This window comes from Acanthopagrus latus, chromosome 17 (assembly GCF_904848185.1).
Source record: "Acanthopagrus latus isolate v.2019 chromosome 17, fAcaLat1.1, whole genome shotgun sequence".
NCBI lineage: Eukaryota > Metazoa > Chordata > Actinopteri > Spariformes > Sparidae > Acanthopagrus > Acanthopagrus latus.
In genome coordinates, this window is record NC_051055.1 from 80,273 (window position 1) to 100,133 (window position 19,861).

Sequence of the window (19,861 nt, forward strand, 5' to 3'; positions counted from 1 at the left end):
GTGGGAGTTGACTACTTTGGACCTTTTGAGGTCAAGAGTAGAAGGAGCATGGTAAAGAGATACGGTGTTCTGTTTACTTGCCTTGCCATCCGAGCAGTACACATTGAGGTTGCATCATCGTTGGACACCGACTCTTTTATCAATGCACTCAGGCGCTTCACTGCGAGGAGAGGACAAGTTCGGGAGCTGCGCTCTGATAATGGAACGAACTTCGTAGGAGCTGAACGAGAGTTGAGGAAGGCCATCGAACAGTGGAACCAGGTGCAGATTCACAATGTAATGCTTCAAAAGGGAATTCAATGGAGCTTTAATCCACCTGCAGGCTCACATCATGGAGGAGCTTGGGAACGGCTGATACGATCTGTTCGAAAGGTTCTAAATTCAACTTTGAAAGTACAAAACTTGGATGAGGAGAGCCTTCACACAGTGCTTTGTGAGATTGAAGCCATAATGAACAGCAGACCAATCACCAAAGCCTCCATGGATCCAAATGACTTGGAAGCACTGACACCAAACCACCTGCTACTGTTGAAGACCTCACCAACATTGCCACCAGGAGTGTTTGAACCCTCAGACATTTATGCACATAGGAGGTGGAAACAGGTTCAATATATGTCTGACCTGTTTTGGAGGAGATGGGTGAAGGAATACTTGCCTCAACTGCAGGAGCGTCAGAAATGGACAGGAGTGAAGAGGAATCTTGTCGTGGGAGACCTGGTCATCATCATGGACAGCACGGCGCCTCGGAACTCTTGGCCTGTGGGACGAGTAATACAGACCTTCCCCGACCGAAGAGGATTTGTTCGTCAGGTGCGGATTAAAACCGGAGCAGCTGCCTGGACCGGCCTATCACAAAGGTTTGCCTTCTGCAGGAGGCTGAAGCCATTTGAGGACATGCTGGCTTCAGTTGTGACTTCTTTGACTTTGTTTGGACTGTTACTAGACTCTCCTTGCTGGATTTTGACTGTTTGATTTTGACTGATGAGACTGTGGACTTTTGAGTCATAGAGATATGATTCATGAAGAAAGAAGATTTAAGCATGGATTATTGATGAACATTAAGTGTGGAGCTTTGTTGTTGAAAGTCTCTTTCATATGTATGTCTCCTACTATGTGAGTAATTATTTAGATTAACTTAATAATTAGGGGCTGGTGTTGTAGGAGCCACACTTGGTTTGGGATAATTTGGGTTTCAGTTTGCTTTGGTTTGGTTGTCATGGCGATATGGGCGTCACATGGGTGTCACGTGGGCACCTTAGATGACAGGCGCAGGTTACAATAGGGGCTGGGTCACCTGCACTGGGGATGGAGAGAGGAAGAGGGGTAGCCGTAATTTTTGTTGACCGCTTTTGTTCTGTTCTTTCATTTGGATACACATTACGCAAATAATAAGTGTACACGTTTTTCCATCTGTGCGCGTGTGTAACATTGAAAGCCGTTGAAGTCTCGTTTGTTATTAAATCCGTTGAAACTTATCTGGACTCAACGTGCTTCTCTGGATCAGCAACAGCGTGTCACAAATATACAGGACCTATTCTACCTCTCAAGCGACTTTAAGGGACTGGAAAGTCGCAACATTAGCTTTTCAGCTTTTTCAGCTTTTCAGCAGTACATTCAGCAGATTTCCCTTCGGCCTTCAGCATTCACACTGTATTTTCGCAGGAAATGCAGTTTGTCTAGTTTTATTTTATTTATTTCTAAGTAATTAGTGTCAGAATGAACTTGAAATTGGCAGAATAAATCGGATGAGAAACTTTACTCTGTATGAAATAAAATAGTGGAAGCTGTCTGAGGCCCCCCTCACCCCTCACAATACATAATGGTTCAGTCCACCCCTGCAGGTGCAGGAAGATGTGTCTTTAAACAGCTTAACGAGCAGAGTGGCTGCTCCCTATCAAGACATGTCTTTCCCCAAGAAAGCAAAATCAGGGAGCCTCAACTGAAATGAAAAGGCAGAAAGGTAAAGAAAGCAAGGACCATCCATCCATCCATCCATCCATCTTCTTCTGCTTTATCCGGTACTGGGTCGCGGGGGCAGCTGTCTGAGAAGGGACACCCAGACTTCCCTCACCCCGGACACTTCCTCCAGCTCTTCTGGGAGGTTCCCAAGGCGTTCCCAGGCCAGCTGGGCAACATAGTCGCTCCAGCGTGTCCTGGGTCTTCCCCGGGGTCTCCTCCCAACGGGACATGCCAGGAACACCTCCCGAGGAAGGCGTCCCGGGGGCATCCGAAACAGATGCCCGAGCCACCTCAACTGGCTCCTCTCGATGTGGAGGAGCAACGGCTCTACTCCGAGCTCCTCCCGGGTGACAGAGCTCCTCACCCTATCTCTAAGGGAGCGCCCTGCCACCCTGCAGAGGAAACTCATTTCAGCCGCTTGTATCTGGGATCTTATTCTTTCGGTCATGACCCAAAGTTCATGACCATAGGTGAGGGTAGGAACATAGATTGACCGGTAAATCGAGAGCTTCGCCTTTCAACTCAGCTCTCTCTTCACCACGACAGACCGGTATAATGACCGCATTACTGCGGCCGCCGCACTGATCCGCCTGTCAATCTCACGCTCCATCCTTCCCTCACTCATGAACAAGACCCCAAGATACTTAAACTCCTCCACCTGAGGCAGTAGCTCTCCCCCAACCCGGAGGGGACAAGCCACCTTTTTCCGGTTGAGAACCATGGCCACGGATTTGGAGGTGCTGATTTTCATCCCAGCCGCTTCACACTCAGCTGCAAACCGCCCCAGGACATGCTGCCAACAAGACCACATCATCCACGAAAAGCAGAGATGAAATCCTGTGGCTCCTGAACCAGATCCCCTCCGGCCCGTGGCTGCGCCTAGAAATTCTGTCCATAAAAATAATGAACAGAACCGGTGACAAAGGACAGCCCTGTCGGAGTCCAACATGCACCGGAAACAGGTCTGACTTACTGCCGGCAATGCGAACCAAGCTCCTGCTCCGCTCGTACAGGGACCGTACGGCCCTTAACAGAGGGCCCCCGACCCCGTACTCTCGGAGCACCTCCCACAGAATGCCACGAGGGACACGGTCGAATGCCTTCTCCAAGTCCACAAAACACATGTGGACTGGTTGGGCAAACTCCCATGAACCCTCGAGCACCCTGCGGAGGGTATGGAGCTGGTCCAGTGTTCCGCGACCCGGACGAAAACTGCATTGTTCCTCCTGGATCCGAGGTTCGACTATTGGCCGAATTCTCCTCTCCAGTACCCTGGAATAGACTTTCCCAGGGAGGCTGAGGAGTGTGATCCCCCGATAGTTGGAACACACCCTCCGGTCCCCCTTTTTAAATAGGGGGACCACCACCCCAGTCTGCGAGTCCAGAGGCACTGTCCCCGACTGCCATGCAATGTTGCAGAGACGTGTCAACCAAGACAGCCCTACAACATCCAGAGACTTGAGGTACTCAGGGCGGATCTCATCCACCCCCGGTGCTTTGCCACCGAGGAGCTTCCCAACTACCTCAGTGACTTCGGCCCGGGTGATGAACGAGTCAACCTCCGAGTCCTCAGCCCTTGCTTCCTCCATGGAAGACATGCCAGTGGGATTGAGGAGATCCTCGAAGTATTCCTTCCACCGCCCGACAATATCCCCAGTCGAGGTCAACAGATCCCCACCCCCACCGTAAAGAGTTTTGGTGGAGAACTGCTTCCCCCTCCTGAGGCGCTGGATGGTTTGCCAGAATTTCCTTGAGGCTGACCAATAGTCCTCCTCCATGGCCTCTCCGAACTTTTCCCAGACCCGAGTTTTTGCTTCTGCGACTGCCCGTGCTGCCGCTCACTTGGCCTGCCGGTACCCGTCAGCTGCTTCAGGAGTCCCCCGGGCCAACCAGGCCCGGTAGGACTCCTTCTTCAGCTTGACAGCATCCCTTACTTCCGGAGTCCACCACCGGGTTCGGGGATTGCCGCCACAACAGGCACCGGAGCCCCTACGGCCACAGCTCCGGACAGCCGCATCAACAATAGAAGTGGAGAACATGGTCCATTCGGACTCAATGTCCCCAGCCTCCCTCGGGATCAGGTCCAAGCTCTCCCGGAGGTGGGAGTTAAAGACCTCTTTGACAGAAGGTTCTGCCAGACGTTCCCAGCAGACCCTCACAATACGTTTGGGTCTGCCAGGTCTGTCCAGCTTCCTCCCCTGCCAACGGATCCGACTCACCACCAGGTGGTGATCAGTTGACAGCTCAGCCCCTCTCTTCACCTGAGTGTCCAAGACATACGGCCGGAGGCCAGATGATACGACCACAAAGTCGATCATTGACCTCTGGCCTAGGGTGTCCTGGTGCCATGTGCACATATGGACACCCTTATGCTTGAACATGGTGTTCGTTATGGACAAACCGTGACTAGCACAGAAGTCCAATAACAAAACACCACTCTGGTTCAGATCGGGGAGGCCGTTCCTCCCAATCACACCCCTCCAGGTAACACTGTCGCTGGCCACGTGAGCGTTGAAGTCCCCCAGAAGAATGACGGAGTCCCCGGTTGGTGCACTCTCCAGTACCCCTCCCAGGGACTCCAAGAAGCCCGGGTACTCTACACTGCTGTTCGGCCCATAAGCCGAAACAACAGTGAGAAACCTATCCCCGACCCGAAGGCGCAGGCAAACGACCCTCTCGTTCACTGGGGTAAACTCCAACACATGGCGGCTGAGCTGAGGAGCTATAAGCAAGCCCACACCAGCTCGCCGCCTCTCACCGCGGGCAACTCCAGAATAGAAGAGAGTCCAGCCTCTCTCAAGGAGTTCAGTTCCAGAGCCCAGACTGTGCGTAGAGGAGAGCCCGACTATCTCTAGTCAGTACCGCTCAACCTCTCGCACCAGCTCAGGCTCTTTCCCCCCCCAGTGAGGTGACATTCCATGTCCCCATGGCTAGAGTCACCATCCGGGGATTGGGTCACCGGGGCCCCCGCCCACGACCGCCACCCAAATCACACCGCACCTGCCCCTTCTGGACCCTCCTGCGAGTGGTGAGCCAACAGGAGGGCGGGCCCACGTCGCTCCTTCGGGCTGGGCCCGGCCGGGTCCCGTGGGCTGAGACCCGGGTCGACGTATCCAGGCGACGTACGCGTCCTCGTTTTTGTCACTATCATTGGGGGCTTTTGAACCGATCTTAGTCTGACCTGTCACCTAGGACCTGTTTGCCTTGGGAGACCCTACCAGGGGCATTAAGCCCCGGACAACATAGCTCCTAGGATCATTCAGGTGCTCAAACTCCTCCACCACGATAAGGTGCCGGTTCAAGGAGCAAGGACACGGAAGACAACTACTCCCAAATTTCTTTCAGAAGAACGGTGTGCACACTTCACAGCTAACACAGTTTAAGAACAGTTCAAGCTAATGTCAGCAGCTGTAAAGACTGAAGGCAGTCAGACAGCCATGAGTCTAGTATCTTAGTTTGAGCAGCAGCAGGTTCCTTATCATCATCTCATCCCTCATTAAAGGACAACTTCGGTTGATTTAAACATGCAGCTTCATTGCTCAACCGAAGACGCAAACACATTTGGTCCAACCAGTACAGGGCTCCGTGAACGGAGCGTTAGCAATGACAGCTAACAGCATGGGTTTAGAACTTTACACTGTGTTTTAAGCATCTTAACATGGTCCAAATCTCACCTCAAAATTCATGCAACAATAACAGACACCTTACAACACAGCACTGTAGTGTGTATGACTCAAAATAAATTAAAAAGTAGATAAAACAGTGTGTTTGTGCAAGTAGCCACATACTGTTTTGTTGACATCCGTGTCCTCTGGTAGCTAGACTGAACTAGTCAGTCCTTTGCAAGCTAGCTTTAGCACAGGTCTTGGTTCTAGTATCAAAATACTTTTCGCTACTCTATTGTGTACATAAATAAGATAATGAAACATGCTTACAAAGCTTTCTTTTTTTAAATAATATTTTAATTACATTTTCTGACAAACACAGACAACAAACAACAAAACAAGGCCACAAAAAAATAAATAAATTCTCTGATTACTTGTTATCAGATATACATAGCACCATACACGCAGAGAAAATCATCTCCTTATATCAAAAAGCAGTAAAAATATAACAGAGAATATGTGATCCAAGTATATACACAAATATAGACATTCACACATAGACATAAGGAAACGCTCAGTCCTGTTATAATTGACAGCGATGTAGCAAATACAAATCTAACCCTAACCCCTAACCCTAATATCAACTGAGAGAAAATGCTATGTTGAAAATGCTCTGAAAAAACCTTATGACCCATCCATCTATCATCCCTTTTAGCATAATGGTTGTGAGTCTTTTACCTGCATATTTAAAGAAAGGGGTCCAAATCATACAAAAATCAGCCATGTTACATTTGAGTTCATCTAAGTTAGATAGTCCATTGGTAGTAAGTCAAATAAAACTTTGTGCCAACCCCTAATTGTAGGTGGAACATTATCAATCCATCAAAGCAATATATTTTTCCGAGCAGCAAGTGTGAGAATACTGAGCAGTATCTTTGATGAGACCCTTTAATATGATGACTACGCAGACCAAGAAGCAGAACCTGAGGATCAGCATCAAGCTGGGCATTAAAAATCAAATTAAGATTGCTAACAAATTTTACCCCAGTACTCCTCAGCATGGATGCATGTCTACATACAGTGTCTATAGCTTCCCACCTCTGCTTGACATTTAGGACACTTTTCAGACAAACTTTAGTTCATCCTGTGTCTGAGCTGTGGTGTTATCTGCAAGCTATGTAATATTCTAAACTGGGTCTCAGCATTCCATTTTGCATCGAAGATACTAGCAGAGTTGAGCTCAGCATATCCCTGACCGAGAACTGCTTTCTTGCCTGTACCGAGGAGTAAACATTCCATCCGTGAGGTCTGACAGTCAAAGTTATATCTGCTTTGATTCTAAATGAAGCTGCAAATTTTCAGATACCTGAAGAAGTGATTGCTGGGGAGATCATATTTCTGTCGGATTTGTTCAAATGTAAACTCCTTTATCAAATAGATGTCCCAGAGTTAAAATCCCCCTCTCTTTCCACATCCTAAATCCCATGTCTGAGCGGGCTGGGGCAAAATCCATGTTCCAATATCCATGTTCCCATATCGGAGCTAGCGAGGACAATATTTTAGAACGGCCCTCAAACTTTTTTATTGCTAGGCTTGCAGACTTGTTGTAATTAAGATGTTATTGTCTCGAGGGTGCCGCTTATTTTGTCGTCTGGTCGTGTACTGTAGCCCTGTTCACAGTCTTGCCATCCGAGCTAAGTATTGCTAAGCTAAGTTTTGTTTTCTGCTTTTGTTACCTCTTTTGAAGAGTGATTTTGATTTCATATTTTTCTGGTTAGATTTTGATTTTCAGTTAGCCTTTTTATAGGCATTTGTTTTCCTCCTTGTGGAGTGCTTTTCGTTGTACCTTTTGTATATATTCAGAGTAGATATTTTTCATAGCCTGTGAGCTGACCTCTTCGGAGCGTTTTTGTTTTTTGGTAATTTTCATAGATAAGAAATTTAGTACAGTGTAGGTTTTCCTCCTTCATAGCCTATTGATTTATCATTCTGTCAGAAGAGTTGCAAAACAGTAAATAAAACCTGACATTACTTCTGCCATTTTGCATCTGAGTCCTCTCTATTTTGTCCGAGCCTGACACATTCATCAGCTGCTTTTCCCTTTTTAAGTATGAGACTAATATTGGCTTCTGTAAGTGATCTGGATAAGGAGCCTTTATCGAAGATTCGTTTAGCATCTCCAAAAAAGGACCTATAAGCTTTGAATTAAAATACTTATAGAATTCATTGCCAAGGCCTTCCGCACCTGGAGACTTCCCTGATGGACCTCCTACTTCGTAACTGGTCCATTTAGCCCGTTTTTGTTCCTCTGTTAGTTTAGGTAAAGTAAGCTTTGACATAAATCTATCAATCAGGTCCTGTGCCTCCAGGGGCTCTTCACTGCTATATAACTGACTATAAAATTCCCTAAAAACCTTACAAATATTAACTGTATCAGATTTACTGTGTCCATTTATGTCTTAAATAGATGTAATTGTCTGAGTCAGTCCTCTTGTTCACTAGTCTTGCAAGATATGGTTTATTGAATGGTTTATTCCCATACTCATATAGTCTTTGTTTAGCAATACTTAAAATACTCTGCTCAGCTCTGAGTAAGAAGTGAATTTAGAGATGCTCTTGTAGCCAACATTGCTTGCATTAAATTAATATCAGAGGTGTATTTTGCATATGTCTTCTCCAAATCATGCAAGTGTGCCTTCTAATTTTCTTTGGGCTGCTAAAGATTTACGTTGTTTACTTCTTACATAGGAAATAATAAGGCCTCTAACATAAACCTTACAGCCAGGGATGCACCAATACTACTTTTTTTCAACCCGATACAATACCGAAACTTAGATCTGAGTACTTGCTGATACCGAGTACCGATGCCGATACTACTACTACCAAAACAACCTCTGCTTGTTAAAACAAATGATGATAAAAGAAAAATAAACATTTTCTGTGAGAATTATTGCAGTTTCCACATTTTAATCAAACAAAATATCAATTAACTATTTTACACTGTCCCCAGCTTTCAGATTGACAAAACATTGACAAACCTATTGCAGAGTGTCCATATTTGAATTAAACAAAATATCAAACTTCAGTCAGCATGCAATGGTGTGGTCTCTGAACTAAGTTTTTTTAGGAAAGTGAGAGGCAGGTTCTTTTTGATGAAAAGAATCATCTCTGCATGATCAGCTTTGAGCCTGTTTCTGCTTTCACTCACAATGTTTGACATTGAGCTGAACAGCCTTTCACTATCAACAATAGTGCAAGGTGCTGAAAGGTATCTGCCCACCAGTTTAGCCAGAGTCGGGAACCGCACTTTATTAACCATCCAGTGTTGTAGCGGTTTGTCTTCCTGTGAAATTGTGGCCTCTCCAAGATATGTCTCTGTACACTACAACCTACTGCAGCTCTGCCCACTGATGCAGATGGCTGCTCATCTGCAATCTCATCAAATATGCTGTCTAGACTGCTAGTGGCCTGGCGTGGTTTTCTTGAAGGTGGTTCATCCAGGTCATGATCCTCCTGCTGGTCTTCTTCTCCAGGCAACCTTAGCAGCTCAAGTTTCAGCATCTCTTTGGCATTTGCAGCAGTGGTGGGGCTGGAGAGAAAAAGATATTTATACCTTAAACAGAGAAAGAAAAAAAAAAATTTAGCTGACAATAAGCATGCTTGCCACAGTCACACACATTTAGTCACAGTCACACACACAGTTGCAGTCACACACACAGACACACACAATCACAGTCATAGTCACACAACACGACACGGGTCGAATAGTGTTGTGATGCTTGTCAGGTCGGGGTTTTAAAGGGAGAGGGAGGTGGACCCAAATGCAGTTAATGGAGGCAAGATAAGGAGAACAAAGGGCGAGCTTTATTTAAAGCTGTTACCAAAAAAACCAAAAGCAGACAAAAGGTCAAAAGGCAAAGTAGCAAACAAAACCAACAAGGCAAAGTAGCAACAAAACATCAAGACAAAGTAGCAAAATAAAACAGTTCAACAAGGTGCAAAAGAAAAAGGCAAAGTACAAATCAAACATGGAAAACTCAAAACCAAAAACATACCGAGCATGGACAGGAGCATGGACAGGAGCATGGACAGGAGCATGGACAGGAGCATGGACAGGAGCAAGGAACAGGAGCAAGGAACAGGAGACAGAAAACAGCTAACAGAAAACAATGACCAGACAAAGAGTGAGGGGAAACACAGAAACTAAATACACAGACACTAATGACATGACGAGGCACAGGTGAGGAGAGAGGAGGAAGGAAGCCAGGTGAGATAATGAGGGGGAGGAGCACAGAGGAACAGACCAGGAGGGAACAAGACAACAGACAGAGGGAGCCAGAGGGGAGAACATGAGAGAAACTTAAAGGACACATGAGGGCATGGAAAATCAAATGCATGACACACAAGACAAGGAAAAAACATAACACAAGACATGATACCAAGATGTAAATCATAAACAAGAACCCAAAAACCAAATACAAAGACAAACACAAACAGGAGTCATGACAATGCTGTAGAGTAGGTTTTCCTCCACGTCAGTGAATCACCTCCTGACAGATGCAGCCAAGGTTCCCTTCATTGCTTTGATCCCATGGTCTTCATCAGTCTCCCTTCTTAGAAATCTGTGCAGCACAGTGACTGCTGGAATGATGTCTGTGTCTATGGCATCTGAAGATCCATAAAACTTTTCAAGTTAACACCTCGAACGGACCCAGAACAGATAGCACCTTCTTCAGCAGTATCCACTGGTGAGGCTGAGTGTATCAGGGAGTCCGTATTCAGACACAAATATTCCCAGAGCCGTTTGTGCTCAGTCAATGACTGTACCATATAGAAGGTGCAATTCCAGCGGGTCTGTACATCTTGCTGGAGCTGCTTTGCAGGCTGGTTGATTTCTGATTGAATATCCTCAAGGCGGGAGTTGGCCAGAGCATAATGTTTAAAATGCCCTACTATTTTCCCCCTGTCACCGCATCAGCAACACTCCTCTGTGACAGAAGGCGAGTGTGACAGACGTCTTTGGAATGTCCGAGGTCTGGAGCATGCTATCAAAAGCACCTGCGATGGTTTGGCTGGTGTGTGAGCCCCGGAAAAAACTTTGCCTGTAGTGTGACTTGATGCCGAACGAACTCATCATCAATCCACTGTGCCGTTAAACTGAGCAGTGACATCGGGCACACACTGCTTGTCCAAATGTCTGTAGTGAAACTTAAGGCGGAAGCCTCGTTCACCAGATTGCGAACGTGTTTTTTTACCTCGTCAAAAAGTGGGCTGAGAAGATGGCAAAATCCTACGTTTTCCACAACCGACAGTGGCTGGTCATCCAGGGCAATAAAATGAGTCAGGGTCTCTGTTATTTTAACTGCCCGTGGGTTTTCTCTTGACATTTTTTCTTGCTTTTCCAAAACTTGAGTTAAAGTTGGCTGTTGTGGTTTTGCATTAGTCTTGGCAAAGTCGGTATACTCAGGTTTATGGTGTGTCCTCAGATATTTTATCAAATTGCTCGTGTTGAACGACTTACTCTCCTCTCCTCGACACCTTACCAGTACACAGTTATAGTACACATTATCACATAATTTGAAATGAGTCCACACTGCTGACATGTCGTAATCCTACAGCAGTCGCTGTTTTTTCAGCCGCCAGTGTTACTCACTTAACCAGGCTGTGTGTCTGATTAGCTTGACATATCCCCCTAGCCGCCAATCTAAAAAAATGCAACAAAAATGACAAGCCACCCTCTGATCACGGTCTTAATGCAAAACAATTGCATGCAATAAATTGGTATCGGTTCTTGGTATCAGCGAACTTTAACGAGTATGAGTATGAATGTATTAGAACAGTATCGACCCGATTCCAGAGACCAGTATCGGTATTGGTGCATCCCTACTTACAGCTTTCCCATAATATAGATGGGGTTATATCTGGGGTTTTATTTATTTTTGTAAAATATGTTAAATTCTGATTTAAAATAAGAAATGGATTTGGGATCACTAAGTAAGTGTGGGTTGAACCTCCAGGAATTAGAAGGGCACTGTTTTTAGGTAAAGAGCAATTGTAAAAATATTGGGCTGTGTCATGACTCCTGTTTGTTTTGTTCTTGTTTCTGGTTTTTGGTTTCTTGTATTTGATTTTCATCCTTGTATCTTGTCTTGTGTTATGTTTTGCTTTTTCCATGTCTTGTGTTGTGTTTTGCTTTCTCCATGTCCTGTGTTATGTTTTGCCCTCTCGAGGTCTTGTGTCTCATGTTTTGATGTTCCATGCCCTCTTGTGTCCTTTAAGTTTCTCCTATGTTCTCCCCTCTGGCTCCCTCTGTCTGTTGTCTTGTTCCCTCCTGGTCTGTTCCTCTGTGCTCCTCCCCCTCATCATCACACCTGGCTTCCTTCCTCCTCTCTCCTCACCTGTGCCTCGTCAGGTCATTAGTGTCTGTGTATTTAGTCTCTGTGTTTCCCCTCACTCTTTGTCTGGTCATTGGATTCTGTCTTGTGCTTTCTGTCTTGTGCTTTCTGTTTGCTGTCTCCTGTCCATGCTCCATGCTCCATGCTCCATGCTCCATGCTCCATGCTCCATGCTCGTTTGGTATGTTTTGGATTTTGATTTCTGGTTCCTGCTGTTTGATTTGAACTTTGAATTCTGATTTGTTACTTTGTATTGCTGGTTTTGCTTTGATACTTTGCCTTTTTCTTTTGCACTTTGTTGTCTTGCCCTTAAGTTGTTACTTTGCCATGTCATTTTGGTTGTTACTTTGTTTCTTGTTCCCGTTTTGTCTGCCTTGGTGTATTTGCATTCAGCTTTTGCTTTATTAAAGCTCGCCTTTTGTTCTCCTTATCTTGCCTCATTTTCTGCATTTGGGTCCAACTCCCTTTCCATAGTCCTTCCCCTTTAAAAAGTCCTTCCCCTTTAAAACCTCTACCTGACAGAATGACCAGACCTAATAACATGGACCCAGCAGTGAAGGGGATGCAGATAATCCGGTGGTACCAGGATTTTGTAACGAATCCTGCTAGCCGGGCTCGTCAGATCGCGGCTAGCAAACTTTTCTTTCAGGCCTATGATTCAGCCCATGCCTCAGCCACAGCCAAGCTACCAGCCCAAGGCCATGCCTCAGCCCAGCGATCAGCCCAGGTTTCTGTCCTAATCCCGGACAAGCCCTCAGATTCCCCTTTTTGTGGAACCCGGCTGGCCTACAAAGTGCCCCCACCAAGAAAGCGACGAGCACGTCCACGTCCTGGCTCCTTGAAGTCAGGCTCAGAAGCTACAGCCACAGCCACAGCCGAGCTTCCAGCCCAGGCCTCAGCCACAGCTAAGCTCACAGCCCAGGCCGCAGCCACAGCCACAGCCGAGCTCCCAGCCCAGGCCGCAGCCATAGCCGAGCTCCCAGCCGCAGCCGCAGCCACAGCCACAGCCACAGCCGAGCTCCCAGCCCAGGCCTCAGCGGCAGCCACAGCCACAGCCACAGCCACAGCCACAGCCGAACTCCCAGCCCGGAGTCGGAGGACCGGCCGAGGCCCACGCCATAGTCCTTCCCCTTTAAAACCCCTACCTGACAGGCTGTGATCAGAGATAGAAATAGTTCCTATATTGCAAGACAAACTTAACTTAGGGATGAAAAAATAATCTATTCTAGAACTACTCTTATAAGCACTGGAAAAAAGTGAACTCTTTAGACGTAGGATGTACAGTTCTCCATACGTCAATAAAGCCATGTGTCTATTAATGCTCTGGCTCTTTTGGATGGGACCCTAGGATCTGCAGGCATTCTGTCAATAAGCGGGTTCAGGTGGCAGTTAAAATCCCCACCCACAATACAACATTCAGTTTCAAGTTCAGCAAACTCCAACAATGCATATGTGATAAAATCAGTAGGGTGATATGGAGGCGCATAAACATTAAGAATTGAAATATATTTCCTGTACAGCAGACCCTTGATTATAATGTATGGTTTAAAGGGCAATGTGTTATCCATCAGGATACATACCCCTCTGCTGTTTGAAGTACAGGATGAGAAAGAAGTCTGACCAACCTAGTCCCGCTTAAGTTTAAGATGTTCTAGATCCTTCAAATGGATTTCCTATAGGAGGGCAATTTCCACTCCCTCCTTTTTAAGAGAGGTGAGAATCTTCTTTCTCTTCACTGGATGATGAATGCCCCTAACCCTAACCCTCCACATTCCAAGTACAGAGTTTGATACTGGGCATATTCAAAGTTAAATTAAGTACATAACATATCTTAAATTGTTGCTGCTCATCATTGTCACACATTTATCATTATCCATAGCCCACATCCAGCATGTCTATGGGCAACAGAAATAGTATATCAACGGAACTGACCATGCTGATAACATGTAGCAAATCAGTGGCCAGAGAGCAAGTTCAGACCCTCCTTTCAGGTGGAGGATCCCCTGCCTAACGCTAAATGCAAGCACACTCCCTACTTGTCTAGCACAGTAAGTTGCAGTAGTGGTGGCTCAAAATATAGACAGACACTATCCCTGCCATTCAAAAGTGATACTGACAATAATCATTATCTAAATCCAATAGGAAAAGAAAAAAAAATACAAAGAAAAAACACAACTGGTAGGGCACTAGTCCTGATGGCAGTGAGAGTGATCATAATATCAAAAAAAAAGGTAAAACCCACAAAACAAAAAAAACAAAACGTTCAGACCTGCCTCACAATTCTCATAGCTTTTTTTTTTTTTTCAATAATATTTTTGTTGGATTTTTTAACATAACAACCCTAGGGCTGAATGAAGGGACAATGTACAACAATATATCAAAAAAGTACCATATCAGCCCGTCCCACCCTCCCTCCCACTCAACCCACCCCTACAGGTCCGACCATACATCCCTACCAAGTGTGTACCAAGTCATATTAGTAAGAATAAATACAAGCCTTCAGTACATCATAAAACAGACAAACAAAAACAAAAATTACCTAGAACAGACTGTTGCAGAGAGGGAATAAATAGTAGGGAGAGGTAAAAAAGGAAAATAAAACAGCCAAAAATAAAGCTAGAAACAGCACCAAATGTTGAATAAGCAAGTTTAGCCCTCACTTCATATTGTCTAAATATAAAGAGTTGCTATATTGTGAAGTCAGCGTCCATATATTTTAGAAAACCACCCCAAATCTTATGAAACTCTCCAGTTTTACCCTTCAAATTATATAATATATATAATATATATATAATCTTTTCACTTGGTATGCATAATGCTAGTTCATTCGTCCATCTAGCAAATGTAGGTGGTGATACATCTGTCCAGTGCATAGCTATACATTTGTTTGCTGTAATAAGGGCAATTCTTATACATTTGAGATGGTTTTTATTAACTTTCATCATGGATGTGTCACCCAGGAGAATTACTCTTGGCTCTCTGTGGGAATAGTTAGTCCTGTAATATCATTAAGCACTTTAAGTATAGACACACAATATGAATTAAGACAAGGGCAAGTCCAAAACATATGTACCAATGTTCCTATTCCCGACTTGCATCTTGGGCAAAACTGGGAGTACTGAGACTTTATTTTATGTAATCTGACAGGGGTGTAGTATGTTCTATGAATAAGATTATATTGTGTAATTTTGTGTCTAGAGTTAAAAGAAAAGGTCTGACTACTAGTGCACAATAATTCCCAAACCTCTTCTTCAAAATTACACTCCAAGTCCTCCTCCCATTTACATTTCGCTCTTAGCTTTTCCCAACCTATGATCAGAGAAATTCAAGCATCCAGTAGCAATAACAAACATTGAACATACATTGAACATACATACAATATCAAAGAATGGTAAGGAGGGATTAGAGTGAAAAGGAGATTTCTCATAAATAGGATACAGCCCGTTTTCTTCCGATTTTTGCTGCCAAATCTTATAAGTATGGACAATAACTGGGTTTGCCGTTGCAACCAAAAGAGAGCTAAGCGAGCTGATATATATGGAACTGATTCCAACTTCAACTCTGTTAATTGGTTCTGTTCAATTTGTTTCCACTTAGGATAGTGGACTTGCCCTGTTTGCCAAACCCGTATTGCTCTAATTTGTGCTGCCCAATAAAAATGCTCAATCCACCTTTCTCTAGTGGGTTTTGCAATATTGTCATCTTTATCCTGGGTGGTTTGTTTCTCCATATAAACTGTGTGATGCAAAGGTCAAGTTGTTTAAAGAATTGCTTCGGGACAGGAATTGGTAACATCTGAAAAAGATACAAGTATTTTGGTAATACATTCATTTTTATGCAGTTAATATGCCCAATTAAAGAAAAAGGTAAACCATTCCATCTCTTACAGTCCTTTTCTGTCTTTTTTAGTAATGGTGCATAGTTCAGGGAGAATGAATTATGCTCTTCATTTGGAATTTTAAGACCAAGATATGTAATGTGATTAGGGCTCCATTGGAACATAGTGTCAGGAGGATCAGCTTTAGATTTGGCGTTCAGAGGCATGACAACACTTTTATTTATATCAATCTTATATCCAGATATATTATCATATTCTGTCAGTGTATCCATAAGAGCTGGAATAGATTCATCTGGTCTTGAGAGGTATACCAATATATCGTCCGCATATAGAGACAAAGTATGAATACAGTCGCCAATTTGTATACCTTGAATGGCTGGGTTAGACCTTGTGGCTGTAGCTATCAGTTCAATCACTATAGAAAATAAAAGAGGCTAAAGGCAGCAGCCTTGTCGGGTGCTATGTGATAGAACAAATTTGGCCAAAATGTCTTTGTTAGTTTGTATTTGTGCTGTAGGGTGTTTGTAAAGCAGTTTGACCAAGTTGGTGAATTTGGGACCTATGGTCATGCTTCCCATCGTCTCAAACAAATACTGCCACTCTTCACGGTCAAACGCCTGTTCTGCATCGAGTGATACTGCAATGCAAGGGTTTTGGTCATTTGGAGCTGTAAATTATGTTAAAAAATAATCGCACATTGTCAATTGAGGATCTATTCTGAATGAATCCTGTTTGGTCCATGTTGATAAGGTCAGGAAGTACTTTTTCAAGTTGTAGAGCAAGGACTTTAGAAAAAATGTTATAATCACTGGGCAAGATTGAAATCAGCCTGTACAAGCTGCAGAGTTTAAGATCCTTCCCTGGTTTCGGTAAAACAATAATCAGTGCCTGCTCCAGCGACTCTGGGAATCTACCTGTTTCTATGGCATAATTAAACATTGAGAGCATAGGCTCTGTCAATTTGGGAATAAATGCTTTGAAAAATTCCATGGGGAATCCGTCCTGACCCAGTGATTTTCCTGAGGCAAGTGAGGTCAGAGCTTTCATCACTTCCTCCTTTTTAATACTGCCCTCTAGTCTCTCCTTCTTATCATCAGATAGTGTCGGAAGGGTGAGCTTATCCAAAAAATGCTGTATACTCTCAGTGTTATATTCTTGAGATGTATACAATGATTCGTTATAACTTAAGAAAGCCTCATTAATCTCTTTAGGATTACTAGTAAATGTGTCGTCCATTTGGATAGTGTATATTGCCATGTTTGTTTCCTCTTTCTTTATCTGCCAAGCTAAAAGCTTCCCTGCCTTGTCTCCCTCTTCATAATATCTATGTATTATTCTTTTGATGGCATTTTCTATCTTATGTAAGCATGTTATATTCCAGCTGTTTTGATTTCAGTTGTTGGAGAATGATATTGTCATATGACTGTATGTGTTGTCTCTCTAGTTTCCTAATATTATTTTCAAGACATTGGATTTTGGTTAAAAACTTTTTGCGTTTGCTTGAGGTGTAAGCTATTATTTGACCTCTGAGATAAGCTTTCATGGCATCCCACACAATGTTAGGGTTTACAGTGTTTTGATTTATATGTAAGAAAGAGTCTATTTCCCTGTTAATCATATTCACAAATCCTGAATCATTAAATAAGCGTGAGGTAAATCTCCATCTGTTACACCTGGTAATTGGTGTGGATGCCGGTACAGTTACTAACAAAGCAGCATGGTCTGATAGGGTCCTTGCGAAGTACTCACAAGAAGTGAATCGGTGTATCTTAGAGGAGGGCATCAAAAAAAATCTATATGGGTATAGCTATTGTGGACCGGAGAATAAAATGAGTATTCTCTAGTATCTTTATTTAGTGTACGCCAAATGTCAACAAGCCCCATTCCCAACATCTCTTCTTTTAAATATATAGCACTCATGTTAGAGAGCTGGTTTTCTGAGAAGACCGATCAAGGATTGGATCCAAAACTAAATTGACGTCTCCTCCCATGTGTAGGTCTGATAAGGTGAAGAACAGTTTCTTGAAAAACTGAGGATCTGTGTTAGGCCCATAAACATTAACCAGTGTTATGGGTTCCAAGTGTAATAACCCTTGTACTGTCACAAATCTTCCAAAAGGGTCCTTAATCACTGAAATCACCTGGAATGGGACATTTTTATGAAGTAGTATGGCCACTCCTCTAGCTTGAGATGTAAATGATGAGAAAAATACGTGACTATAACCACCTTGTTTCAGTTTAGCATGTTCATTGTCTGTCAAATGTGTTTCCTGCAATAATACAAGGTACACATTCTTGGAAACTAACCACAAAGAAAAATAAACCTCTGTCGAACTCTAGACCCTGACCTCTTTTTCTCGAACTTAAGAGGTAAACCCTAAAACTGTGACATCCGTCATGTTGAGGTAGCATTATAGAACATACAGGAATTGCTCAGCTCTCTGTTATAAATGTAGACATAACCCGTTGCACCCACTTACCAATCTTTGTACTGGGATCAATATGAAAAAACACAGACTTTAACTACCATAACTCAGTATCAATAACCTCTTTTACCTTTAACCAGAGTTCTGCCAGACTTACTCAACCTAAACAGTCAGAGGTGAAAAGCAAGAACACTAAAGAAAAAAGAAAAAAGAAAAAAAAATACACTGGGCCCTGACATCAAACTTTATACCCATAAGAGTACATTTTAGTTCAAACAGTCCCTCCTACTCGCTGAAAAGATCCTGAAATTGAACAAATTGACCAGATAAGTGTTATTAGATAGGGTTTGTTCAGCAACATGCTTGGTCCAGTAAGTTATTTTCAAATGTCCTCACCTCAACTGAGCTAACTGCAGATAATTCTGGTTTTCAATCAAGTTCAAAGTCTACAACACTGCTGTTGAGTTACTCACTGAAGATCTGTCCCACCTGTATCACAACAAGACATGATTATAACAGGAAGAGAAGTGGGAAAAGAAAGGAAATTGCAGGGCTCCCTTTTTGTTTTCCGTTGGCAATATTCACTCGACAGTCTGTTCATAACCCAAGATTGGTATCTTGTTAAAACACATATTCTCTGCGAAGAAATCTCGCTGCTGCATCCACCGAGTCAAACGCTCGTGTCGCCCCGCTGCAAGTATCCACTTTCAAGGTTGCGGGATAAAACAAACCATACTTCACATTGCCCTGGTGGAGCCGGCTTTTTAGTGTGCTGAAAGCCATCCCCTTCTTGTGCAAAGTTGGGGATAGATCAGGGAATATCATTATTTTGGAGTTACCGTGCATGAGATCCCTTTTCTTTCGCACGGCGCTCAGTATTTGGACGGTGTCCTTATAGCGGAGAAGTTTGATGACAAAGGCTCATGGTGATCCGCTCTCCTGCGGCCTACTCCAAACCGTGCGGTGTGCTCTCTCTATCTCTGGTGTGTTGGAGAGACCCAGTATCGGTGGTAGCCATTTTTCCAGGAAGGCAACGGTATTGTTACCTTCTGTTCCTTCTGGGAACCCTGCGATCCTCAAATTCTTCCTTCTCTGGCGATTCTCCTGGTCTTCGAGTTGTGCCCTAAGTTCAGCCTCTGCCCGGGAGTGTTTCTTGGCCAGCTCGTCGTGGTCTTGTTGCAGGCTGGTGACTGACTGCTCAAGCTTGGCGCATTTTTGCTCCACTTGGGCTATCCTCTCTGTGTTAGCTTGCTGCCCACCCTCCAGCTTCTCAACAGATATGTCCATTTGGTTGAGATAGGCAGCAAGTGCGCTCTGAATCACGTTCGTCATTTTTTCCATCTCTCTCAGGAACCAGGGTGGAGGCTGTGTATTCATGAAGCTGTCAATGTTAGCTTGCGACGACTTAGTGCCAGCCATGTTAGCGCCAGGCGTAGCAGCATCCCTCTGTCCGTTATTTTTCTTTTCGTCAAGTTTTTTAGGTGGCATTTGGCCTTTCGGTCTATATCAACATCTAAAGTGTTCGTCAATATATACAAAGTAAAAAAAAAAAAAAAAAAAATCAGCTGTAGAGCACTACAGTTACATGATAATCATGAAATATCAGGAGAGCTCAAGAGCATGCTGCTGTTCACGCTG